Source organism: Myxocyprinus asiaticus, chromosome 32 (assembly GCF_019703515.2).
Source record: "Myxocyprinus asiaticus isolate MX2 ecotype Aquarium Trade chromosome 32, UBuf_Myxa_2, whole genome shotgun sequence".
In the NCBI taxonomy this organism is placed as follows: domain Eukaryota; kingdom Metazoa; phylum Chordata; class Actinopteri; order Cypriniformes; family Catostomidae; genus Myxocyprinus; species Myxocyprinus asiaticus.
Genome location: NC_059375.1, coordinates 6512816 through 6525892, shown reverse-complemented (window position 1 = coordinate 6525892; position 13077 = coordinate 6512816). Strand labels below are relative to the sequence as shown.

Below are 13077 nucleotides of genomic sequence, written 5' to 3'. Positions count from 1 at the left end.
AATTTCTCCCCTTTTCTCCCCAATTTGGAATGGCCAATTCCGCAATGGCATAGTGACTCGCCTCAATCCGGGTGGCGGAGGACGAATCTCAGATGCCTCCGCATCCGAGACGTCAATCCGCGCATCTTATCACGTAGCTTGCTGAGTGCGTTAACGTGGAGACATAGCGCATGTGGAGGCTTCATGCTATTCTCTGCGGCATCCACGCACAACTCACCACGCACCCCACTGAGAGCGAGAACCACATTATAGCGACCACAAGGAGGTTACACTATGTAACTCTACACTCCCTAGCAACCAGGCCAATTTGGTTGTTTAGGAGGCCTGGCTGGAGTCATTCAGCATGCCCTGGATTCGACCAGGCCCCCACACATTTTTTTTAAACTTAAGTACAATTTGATGTGAATAAATTTTTACTTTCACTCGCGTATGTTATTTCAGTTATCATTTATGCACACACTGACACATTACACACAGCAGAGTAAAGGGAACTCTTAAAGGGTTTAGAGCATGGGTCGGCAACCTTTTTGAAATGAAGTGCCAGTTTTTTATATTCCTGGTCAATGGCCGTCCAAACACATGCAAATGCGATTTTCCGAAGTATGAGTCCACTTGTGAAAATGTTTCTATTTTGCATTTTTCTAATTTAATAGTTTACTTTTCATTAAAAATGATATTTTCTGCATAACAGTTTGAGTGGAAATTTTGTGCAAAACCCGATGATTATGATATAATCATGATCCTGCATGTGAATTTTCACAGAGCAAGTGCTTTAATGAAAGAAAACCCTTTTGGACAAAATGAGTTAATGTCACATATTTGCTTATTGATCACGAAATTGTGGGGAATCATAAACATTTCTTATATTATGTCATTTGAAATTATGTAATCATTATAACATGCAAGCAACAGCGAGAGAGGAGCAGGCTATTTTATTTGTTTTTCACACCTGCATTCCAATCTACATCTTGATGTAAACCTTCCTCATGATCACGCAGCGCGTTATTATGAGCTTCATGGGAGGCTAAACAAAAAGTTCAAATGTGACGAGTCTGAAGTAGGCCTATACCCAACAGACCCGTGCAGCGCGTGCAAGCCATTCACGCATCACAAGCTGATCAACTATTTAGCCCTTTTCAGTGAATCGCACCTGCAAATTCCTAAAACTTTATTTCCAGGTTTATTTAATATTTTGAATAGACTTGAAAAGATATTTGAACCCCACGATGTGAGTTAATGTTTTCTCTTTTAATCGTTTAATGTCATTTTAAGTGTGAGGTTTGAGGAGGATGTACCTGTTGGGTTGGAAATCTCAAGGATTAATAGTGGTGTATTCCTTTTTACATCACGTGTTCTGAAAGCAAATAGAAACAAATGAAACACGGGATGTAGGCTGTCATCCGCGCAGCCTGACCGAAGCAAAGAGGGTGCGTTTACTCGCGCGATTAACCGAAAGTGAAGTGCACGCGCTGCACGAGTCTGTTGGGTTTAGGCCTACTGCAGACTCGACACATTTGAACTTTTTGTTCAGCCTCCCATTCAGCTCATGAAAACGCTGCGTGATCATGAGAAAGGATTACATCAAAATGTAGATTGGAATGCAGGTGTTGAATTTATATAAATAAAATAGTCTCCTCTCTAGATGTTGCTGGCGTGCCAGTGATTACCCCTCCAGGTGCCAATGCTGGCACGCGTCACAGGTTGCCGACCCCTGGTTTAGAGATGCTCAAGGATTACTAATCTTGTTTCTCTCTCTAGTGGACAAAATTGTTACTACATCCTGCATCTGTCCTTCACTTTATAAATTACCTGATTATTTTAAAGTGTTGCTGAAAACAGAAATTGTTGACATTTGTCACATGTCATCAGACTTTCCTGGTTAGCATGACAAAAATGACTAAATTTGACAGAATAGATCTTCTGGATGCTATGTAGGCTACACATTTGTTTTGATGTCAAATTTCAACTGCTTTGATCACAGTTAAAAAAAAATAGTATTTTCTGAAGTTATAGCACCCCCTAGAATCATAAATTGATGAAAATTTGCACATGACCACAGAATGTTCTGGTGTCCATGTGCTAAGTTTTATTCAGTTTGAGTATTTCTCTCACAAGATACAGTAATTATAAGCCACATCCAAAAATGTATTGGTTTATATTTTCTGAACGATTTAGCTAATCAAAATTCCTTTGATAGCTTTTTGTCAGGAGGGTCTGTAGATGATGTATTAAGGCTGCACGATTTGGACAAAAAGTCTTATTACAATTATTTCAGTAAAGCTTGTGATTTGAACTGCGATTATGATGAAAAAAATTTTTGTTTTTCATATGTTCAACTGCTAAAAGGCTACTGGGGTTTTCACACTTGAGTCTTTATAAAAAGAACCAAACTGAGACCTTTTTTTTTTTTTTTCAATTCACCCACAAATAAATAAATATAAAAACTTCAATTCAAATTGTACCCATCCTGTTACCTGTTTTTGTCCATTTTGTGATAGGGTCTCAGCCCACTAATCATCATCTGAAACCCAGTCAGCTTTAATATTAGGGTTGCTCCAATCAGGATTTTAACATACAATACTGATCTCCAATTTTGTTTTAATCTAATCGACCGATGCTGACTTTTTATCAGCAGCTCTGTCAAAACAGTTATGTGTAAGCTTTCTGTTTCTGTGTCACTGTTAACTGAATTTCCATGTTGGTAATACCATAGTTGTTGACTAGTTTTTGCTGTCAACCAACTGTTGGTTGGTTGAATAATTAAACACAAAATATTCCATTCTAAATAAACAAAATATTCCATTCTACTCTAGGCCTTAAAAAGTAGGATTGTACAAACTATTCTCTACTGTATGTAAGATAGTCCTAAAGAACGAGGCTTAATGTCAAACTGAAGCTGAACTGAGAACCCATTGGTGTAATAAAACTTGAAGTGGAAGTTTTGGTTAGTTTATCACCATTTCATTTAATTATTTTATTCATTATTTGATTACATTTCATTTAACAGTGCATTATATTATAGTATCTAATGTTTTATAAAGATATGTACGTTCCTTTTCATTTTGTTGGATGTTGGTAATATTAATTCTGCTTTCACTTGGGGGCCTGGGTAGCTCAGCGAGTACTGAAGCTGACTACCACCCCTGGAGTCTCGAATCCAGAGCTCGCTGAGTGACTCCAGCCAGGTTTCCTAAGCAACCAAATTGGCCCGGTTGCTAGGGAGGGTAGAATCACATGGGGTGACCACCTCTCGCTATAATGTGTGGTTCTCGCTCTTGGTGGGGCGCGGTGAGTTGTGCGTGGATGCCACAGAGAATAGTGTTTTTCTCTACACGCACTAGTCTCCGCGGTAACGCGCTCAACAAGCCAGTGAGAAGATGCACGAACTGATGGTCTCAGACATGAAGGCAACTGAGATTCTTCCTCCGCCACCCGGATTTAGGAGAGTCACTATGCCACCACTAAGATTTAGAGCGCAGTGGGAATTGGGCATTCCAAATTGGGGAGAAAAGGGGGAAAAAAAATTCCGCTTTCACTTGTTGCCACTGGAAGTTTAATGAGGGAGACAAACTCTTGTGAGGTAAACAAATGACAGGAGAATGGAGGAAGAGCGCATTTGTCTGGACTCTACATGTGCAACTGTTAATGCTGTTTGCTCAGCAATCATTTAATAAAGATGTCTGAATTATACTCCATCTTGTATTCCGTGTTATTATTATAATACCTGTGCCTGGCGGAGACTGAGATGCTGCTGCTGCAGATGATAATAAAATCGCTTCACAGGACGCACCGGTTTGGTGTAAATAAAGCACTTAGCGCACATAAGCAAACAGACCCAAACTCTGAGCAATTCTGTTACTCTAAGCATAAGATTGTGTTGTGGAGTACAGAACTGCTCTGAAAACACTGTAATAATGCTCTAACTTAATATAGTCTGGACAGAGCAGCGCAAATAAACTTTGAAGCGAGAATACTTTAATTAAATTGCATCCCTTTGCGATTTAATAATCGCACAAGGTCATCTTGCAATTTCTATTTTAATTCGGGTAATTGTGCAGCCCTATGATGTACAACGTTTCGTGTGAATCAGACAAACTTATGGTTTCTGACGCCCAGACACTTTTAGGGCAGAAAAATATTAATAAGAATAAAATGAAAATCTAATACTTGTTCCCCTAATAATAATAAGAAAATACAATAATACAATAGGGTTCAATATACAACAAATACAATAGAGTTCCAGCACCTTCGGTGCTTGGCTCCCTAATAAGAAAACTAATACAATAGGTGCCTAAGCACTTTCATTGCTTGACCCCTAATAATAAGAACACTAACATACAATAGGTGACTATGCACTATCAGTGCTTGGCTCCTAATAAGAACACTAACGAATAAAATAGGTGCCTACGCACTTTCAGCGCTAGGCCCCTAATAAGAACACAAACGAATACAATAAGTGCCTACGCACTTTCAATGCTTGGCCCCTAATAATAATAATAATAATAGGTGCCTATACACTTTCAGTGCTTGGACACTAATTACCAAATACATGAATGACTTGACTATGTATAAGCATACTGGAGTTTAACATTTAGAGGTGTTGCTGATCATAACCCTATTTACCTTGATTTACATTAATCCAAAGCTCAGATCCGCTGTCTGCATTAAATAGCCAGTCAAAATCAAATGTCAGCTGACGCCCACCCATCATATTATTTAAATGTTTTTAGGTGTAATCAAAGCCCCCATCAAATCAGTTATGCGTGAAAAAGTCTTTAGGAAAGGGGAGGTTTAAAAGAGACAGGTATTTCAGGACTAACATGTTTATCAGGACTAGAGTCTACATATATCAACATGACTGACTTTGTCTAACCAAATGGTTCCCCCTCTGGTGCATATCTCATAAGTCTGGACATAATAAAAACATACCCAATTTTCTTATTATTTAACGTTACACATCAATCAGGTTATTACAACGAATAACAAGCAACATTTCTTTTATATAAATTCATTATGACTAAAGATTAAGCGACATGTGAATTGCCTTTATGTAAACAACTTTATTGTTTAAAAAAATAATTCAAATTTCCAGTAAAAAAGTGCAAAAGGTAAGCATTTGATTGATATAAAAATATAACAGAACTTAAGTTGTATACACTTAATTCCATTAACAGAAAAAAGTGCTTAACCCACTCAAAGGTAAATTTGCATTTAAAGGTTGCATTTCAGATCAGCATTAACACTTTTTGAGAAATTTGGTTAAAACAAAATTAAACCATTAAAAGAAATGTTCTGGGTTGAATACAAGTTTAGCTCTATTGACAACAAAAATATTTTCTACTCGTACCACTGAAAAGCACACTAGAAGTCTATGGGGCAACCGCTTTGTTAAATAACTGAGAGATAATCAACAGAAAACATGCCACCGATGCTGTCCATAAAGCTTAACTAGTATTGAATGCAGAATATTCTACTTGCAGCCAATAAAACTCGCAAAAGCAGAAATGACTTCATCAACATGAATGGCCACTTCTTAAATCTTAAAACTTTTTAAATCCAAAATTCAAACTCCCAACACATGTTGAAACTTCATGTAGATGCTAAACTCTATATTAAACTAATTAAAAAGTCAGAAATATGGCTTTGAATACCAGAAAATTAAGAATATACAGATGGCTTTGCACAACTAAGCACTATCGTTCCGTCTTCGAACACTAAAAATAACAGCCAAAAAAAAAAAAAGATGAAAACAAAAGTCTGGTATACTGAACTAAAACAGCTGTACTACCAAATGTGCTGCATTTCCCACTAGGGATGGAAACACGCGAAGATGGCTCTTGAATAGTGCAGCACATATTTTCCTGAGAGACCAAATAGAAAACTCCAAAATATTGTGTGATTAAAAAAAAAAGAAAGAAAGAAATAGTTTTCAATACTAGTCTACTTAATCATAAGTAACTAAAAATAAATGAGAAAATAGCTTTTGCTTTAAGCGCTAGAAGTACAAACCCTTTTTAGAAACAAAACGGCACACATCGATTTGGCAGTTTCTACTATAAACAAAAAAGTATTTTATGCAAAATGCTGCTTTACATCTGTTGTTATCTGTAGGGTTTTAGCTGACTACAACAGTGTATCATACTGTGAAATTTACAATATATAAATAAACAATACCTAATGAACAGGATGCAATAAAAGCAATGACACGTGTCAAAAAAACAACAGGCAAACATTAATTCAATGATTTGTTTTTCATATTGCATTTTCATAACACACAAGAGAAGCTCCGTGAATGAATTCAGTGAAAAAGATACATACAGTTGAAGTCAGAAGTTTACATACACTTAGGTTGAAGTCATTAAAACAAATTTTTTTTAACCACTCCACAGATTTAATATTAGCAAACTATAATTTTGGCAATATACTATTGTCTACTTTGTGCATGACACAAGTAATTTTTCCAGCAATTGTTTACAGACAGATTGTTTCACTTTTATGACTATATCACAATTCTAGTGGGTCAGAAGTGTACATACACTAAGTTAACTGTGCCTTTAAGCAGCTTGGAATATTCCAGAAAATGATGTCAAGTCTTTAGACAATTAGCCAATTAGCTTCTGATAGGAGGTGTACTGAACTGGAGGTGTACCTGTGGATGTATTTTAAGGCCTACCTTCACACTCAGTGCCTCTTTGCTTGACATCATGGGAAAATCACAACGAAATCAACCAAGACCTCAGAAAAAACATTGTGGACCTCCATACATCTGGTTCATCCTTGGGAGCAATTTCCAAATGCCTGAATGTACCACATTCATCTGTACAAACAATAGTACACAAGTATAAACACCATGGGACCATGCAGCCACCATATCGCTCAGGAAGGAGACGCATTCTGTCTCCTAGAGATGAACGAAAATTAAAATCAATCCCAAAACAACAGCAAAGAACCATATGAAGATGCTGGAGGAAACAGGTTGACAGGTATCTATATCCACAGTAAAACGAGTCCTATATCGACATAACGTGAAAGGCTGCTCAGCAAGGAAGAAGCCACTGCTCCAAAACCACCATAAAAAAAGCCAGACTACAGTTGCAAAGTGCACATGGGGACAAATATCTCTGGGCTAATGAAACAAAATATTAACTGTTTGGCCATAATGACCATTGTTATGTTTGGAGGAAAAAGGTTGAGGTTTGCAAGCTGAAGAACATCATCCCAACCATGAAGCATGGGGGTGGCAGCATCATGTTGTGGGGGTGGTTTGCTGCAGGAGGGACTTGTGCACTTCACAAAATAGATGGCATCATGAGGAAGGAAAATTATGTGGATATATTAAAGCAACATCTCAATACATCAGCCAGAAAGTTGACCCCATATAGTTTTAATGAACAATGGACAATGACCCCAAGCATACCTCCAAAGTTGTGGCAAAATGGCTTATGGACAACAAAGTCAAGGTATTGGAGTGCCCATCACAAAGCCCTGACCTCAATCCGATAGACAATTTGTGGGCAGAACTGAAAAAGCGTGTGCGAGCAAGGAGGCCTACAAACCTGACTCAGTTACACCAGTTCTGTCTGGAGGAATGGGCCAAAATTCCAGCAACTTATTGTGAGAAGCTTGTAGACATTTGACCCAAGTTAAACAATTTAAAGGCAATGCTACCAAATACTAGCAAAGTGTATGTAAACTTCTGACTTCAACTGTAGAGTTCCAGTTAAACTATGTTGCAGCTGACATGCTGTTTAAGAAAGAGCAATATGTTCAACATTTCAAAACAATACTCACACCCAAAAACATATATATGAAGTGCCTCTATTCAACTGAAACAGAAAGCTTTATTCCCAGATGTATTCTTCGGGTAACAGCGGATTTGAAGTCTGACTCTTAAGTAAGACGGATTCCTAATACTTGTTCCAATTCCTGTCTCCTCTGCTGGACCTAAAAAAAAAATAAAAAAAAAATTCTATAACAGTGAACATTATATTGTACAGTAGTTGATGCCTACAGTGCATTTTAGATGCTGTGACTCGTCACAGTTCTTTAAAGTTTTCACTATTTTAAATCACCTTTTGCCTTTACTCTGTAGCGGATCCTGGCATAGGCGATATAGGCAGATGCCTAGGCTGGCAACTCTCTCTGGGGCAGCACGACAGGGTACCTGATCGATCGCCCCTGCACAGAGCTCGCAAGATTGCGATGGGAGAAAAGTGCCCCGAATTGTTCCATCCCGCCCCTGGCTCGCGATGGGTAAAAGGTGCCCCAAATCATGCCACCCTGTCCCAACACAGAGCTCGCAAGATCACGATGGGGGTAAGGTGCCCCGAGTTGTTCCTGACAGGCTACTCAGCCTTAAAGGCTCTAAATGGTTAAGATTATAGTTGTTCATAATGCATTCTTTCATTCTGAACAAACATAAGATAACCATAATAAACAGTATAGGTACACAGTGACACAGGATCGACTCAGTGGTCTTGATAAGTATCAACCATGTGATTACTGGGCAAATTTGACAAAGTCATTGATGATTTTGCATCAATGAAAACTTGGAGGGGAGGGTTAAATTTGAAATTAGGAATTATGTGTAATAGCACAAGCAGCAATCTGTAAGTATTCTGCCATTTTCTTTATTTATTGACTCTATAATTTAATTGTGCAATTTAAGTTCTGTATATATAATGTACACTTTAATATAATTTGCCAAATTATTTACTCACCCTCATGCCATTCCAGAAACATGGCTTTCTTTCTTTTGCAGAATGCAAATTAAGATTTCTATAAGAATATGTCAGCTCTGTAGGTTCATACAATGCAAGTGAATGTTGGACAGAACCTTGAAGCTCCAAAAAGCACATAAAGGCAGCATATAAGTAATTCATAAGACTCCAGTGGTTAAATCTATGTCTTTAGAAGTGATATGATAGGTGTGGGTGAGAAATAGATCGATAATCCCTTTTTACTCTTTAAAAAAAAAAAAAAAAAAAAAAAAAAGGGGTTGGGAAGTTAAGTGGGGTGCCATGTCGGATCTCTCCAAGGGCACCAAGTAAGCCAGAACCGCCACTGCCTTTACTCGTTCATGTTATATGGTCTTGTGGTGTGGCAAATATATTTCATTACAAATATTCTGTGTAGTCGCTCAATGTCAGTTCATTAATGAAACATGCAAAATAATAAGAGAATAAGCACAAAAAAAAAAAAAAAAAATGTAATATAGTTTTAGATGGAGGCATGTCACACCACAGGAATAATTTTTCATAAATGACTTTTTCCCATAATCACAAATATCGGTGTACATCGACAAAACCGAAAGATTAGGACAATTTGTTATTAATCAAAACCTAGGAATCAGCAACCTTAAAGACACAATGACATAAAAATCCTGTAGTTTTGTGGTTTTTAGTCGATGTCTTTTTACTTTTAGATCATTTATATGCTAGTCTACTCTTAGAAGTTGACAAATAGTAGAAACAACAGATCAGAGGTCTACTATAGGACCCAAACCCAATAGGACCTTACAAACCATTGGGTTTGGGGCCTTTGGTTGAGTCTGCACTGTTTTCAGTTGTAAATGCATGGGATGGATATCTTTGACCATTGCACCACATCTCGCTGTTATTTCAGTATTTTCAGGACCGGTACATTTTTTAGACACCGTGTCAAGTTAAGGCTGAAGGGCCCCATTTTAAGAGCACTAACGATAAGCACCGCGCAATGCCATAGGTCATACATGCAAAGTCAATGGGCATGGCCAGGACATTTTGGTATTTTTGTGCAAGCTTGCGCTAAGTTTAGGCACAAGTGGATTTGGCAAAATTACATGGGCTGGGCAAATGGGCTGGGTCTAGTGCAATTTAATTCTCAGGTTCTTCTCTGCTGTTTGCATCCTAATATACAGTCCATTCCCTGTCAAGCACCAGCAATATAAACATAGACAGCACATTCATAATAAGTTGGTAGTGTAAATGGATTATATGCAATGAATTAGAAGAACAGAAATAAGGACTCATGTTCTTTTGTGCATCAACTGCGTCCTTGTTGAATGTCAGGCTTCTACAGTGCATCCGGAAAGTAATCACAGCGCTTCACTTTTTCCACATTTTGTTATGTTTCAGCTTTATTCCAAAATGGATTAAATTCATTATTTTCCTCAAAATTCTACAAACAATACCCCATAATGACAACGTGAAAGAAGTTTGTTTGAAATGTTTGCAAATTTATAAAAAAAAAAAAAACGAAACAAAAAAAAAATCACATGTACGTAAGTATTCACAGCCTTTGCTCAATACTTTGTTGAAGCACCTTTGGCACCAATTACAGCCTCAAGTCTTTTTGAGTATGATGCTACAAGCTTGGCACACCTATTTTTGGTCAGTTTCTCCCATTCTTCTTTGCAGGACCTCTCAAGCTCCATCAGGTTGGATGGGGAGTGTCGGTGCACAGCCATTTTCAGATCTCTCCAGAGATGTTCAGTTGGGTTCAAGTCTGGGCTCTGGCTGGGCCACTCAAGGACATTCACAGAGTTGTCCCATAGCCACTCCTTTGTTATCTTGGCTGTGTGCTTAGGGTCATTGTCCTGTTGCAAGATGAACCTTTGCCCCAGTCTGTTCTCCAGAGCGCTCTGGAGCAGGTTTTCATCTTGGATGTCTCTGTACATTGCTGCATTCATCTTTCCCTCAATCCTGACTAGTCTCCCAGTTCCTGCCGCTGAAAAACATCCCCACAGCATGATGCTGCCAACACCATGCTTCACTGTAGGGATGGTATTGGCCAGGTGATGAGCGGTGCCTGGCTTCCTCCAGACATGACGCTTGCCATTCAGGCCAAAGAGTTCAATCTTTGTTTCTCATGGTCTGAGAGTCCTTCAGGTGCCTTTTGGCAAACTCCAGGTGGGCTGTCATGTGCCTTTTACTGAGGAGTGGCTTCTATCTGGCCACTCAACCATACAGGCCTGATTGGTGGAGTACTGCAGAGATGGTTGTTCTTCTGGAAGGTTCTCCTCTCTCCACAGAGAAATGCTGGAGCTCTGTCAGAGTGACCATCGGGTTCTTGGTCACCTCCCTGACTAATGCCCTTCTCCCCCTATCGCTCAGTTTGGCCAGACGGCCAGCTCTAGGAAGAGTCCTGGTGGTTCCAAACTTCTTCCATTTACGGATGATGGAGGCCACTGTGCTCATTGGGACCTTCAATGCTGCAGAAATTTTTCTGTACCCTTCCCCAGATCTGTGCTTTGATACAATCCTGTCTCGGAGGTCTACAGACAATTCCTTGGACTTCATGGCTTGGTTTGTGCTCTGACATGCACTGTTAACTGTGGGACCTTATATAGACAGGTGTGTGCCTTTCCAAATCATGTCCAGTCAACTGAATTTACCACAGGTGGACTCCAATCAAGTTGTAGAAACATCTCAAGGATGATCAGTGGAAACAGGATGCACCTGAGCTCAATTTTGAGTGTCATGGCAAAGGCTGTGAATACTTATGTACATGTGATTTAAAAAAAAAAAAAAAAAATGTTAATACATTTGCAAAGATTTCAAACAAACTTCTTTCATGTTGTCATTAAGGGGTATTGTTTGTAGAATTTTGAGGAAAATAATGAATTTAATCCATTTTGGAATAAGGCTGTAACATAACAACAAAATGTGGAAAAAGTGAAGTGCTGTGAATACTTTCCAGATGCACTGTATGACATTGACATGCTCCTTTTATACGCATAGAAAATGTGGTTATCATCAGGATTTCAATTTACACACCGTTAAATTATTGAGAATGTAAGTATAATTTTTCATTTTTATCTACTGACACACAAATCAAGGCTAGTATTAACAGTGATTGTATCGGAACATATTTCACTTCTACCAGTCGATTTTGAAAATGTAATTCATTTATTGAAACACAAAAAAAATGTAACAAATTATTTCTAAATTCGAATTACACCTCAAGCAAAACAAAAGTATAAATCAAAATAAAGTTGTAAAAAAATAAATCATACCAAATCCAAACATTTCACTCTCTCCAACTTCTTCCCCTTTTGCAGTGACTTAAATCACTTTAGACAACAGGTGGAAGCATACCAATACAAATTAGATCATAAATACAATTGTAAATATAACCAAAAATAATCCTTGAAAAATAAACAATGACCTAAAGATAGTTTAACACAAATCTCATAAATATTTGTTTCATAAAACAAACAGTGACAACAGTGATCGTCATAGACATAATTTGATGTTCCACTTAATTACCACCTGCGGGTGGAGTCTCCAAACTGCAAGAAACTGAGTTTAGACTTTGCACTGCAAACATACCTGCTTTGAAACATCTTAGCACAATGACTTATTTCTGAGGTTAAAATTTGCGCTCTCACGAAAATTGGATAAGATGTAGCACACAGTTGTAGAGCGTAGCGCTGCGCTTTAGGGCTGTCAAATTAAAATTCTAATATTCATTGAATTTAAGAAAAAAATGATATTTGAATGCTAACACTGTGCATTCGAATTTTGCACGTGTGCCAAGAACTGACGATGACTTCAGATCGATTTTTTTTTTGGGGGGGGGGGATTTTTCCCCTTTTTCTCCCAATTTGGAATGCCCAATTCCCAATGTGCTTTTAAGTCCGCGTGGTCCTGTTGTAATTCGCCTCGGTCTGGGTGGCGGAGGACGAATCCCAGTTGCCTCCACGTCTGAGACGTCAACCCGCGTATCTTATCACGTGGCTTGTTGAGTGCGTTGCCACAGAGACATAGCGCGCGTGGAGGCTTCACGCCATCCACCGCGGCAACCATGCTCAACTCACCACGCACCCCACTGAGAACGAACCACATTATAGCAATCACGAGGAGGTTACCCCATGTGACTCTACCCTCCCTAGCAACCGGGCCAATTTGGTTGCTTAGGAGACCTGGCTAGAGTCACTCAGCATGCCCTGGGATTGGAACTAGCGAATTCCAGGGGTGGTAGCCAGCATCTTTTACCACTGAGCTACCCAGGCCCCCAGCTTTCCATTCTTTAATGATTCCGTATAAACTTCTAACAAAAGTGGAGCCAGTTCTGTAGCATAAGATGTTAAAAAAA

General features: G+C 38.6%; 1 protein-coding gene across 1 annotated transcript in view; it reads right to left on the bottom strand.

Annotated features, from left to right (window-relative positions):
• Positions 1–5048: 5048 nt before the first annotated feature.
• The window catches only part of LOC127422922 (SWI/SNF-related matrix-associated actin-dependent regulator of chromatin subfamily D member 2-like), a 46528-nt gene continuing 38499 nt past the window's right edge, over positions 5049–13077 (bottom strand). Inside the window, exon 9 of the mRNA XM_051666777.1 lies at positions 5049–7944. The gene's annotated coding sequence lies outside the window, so the exon portion shown is untranslated. The remainder of the gene's footprint in view (positions 7945–13077) is intronic.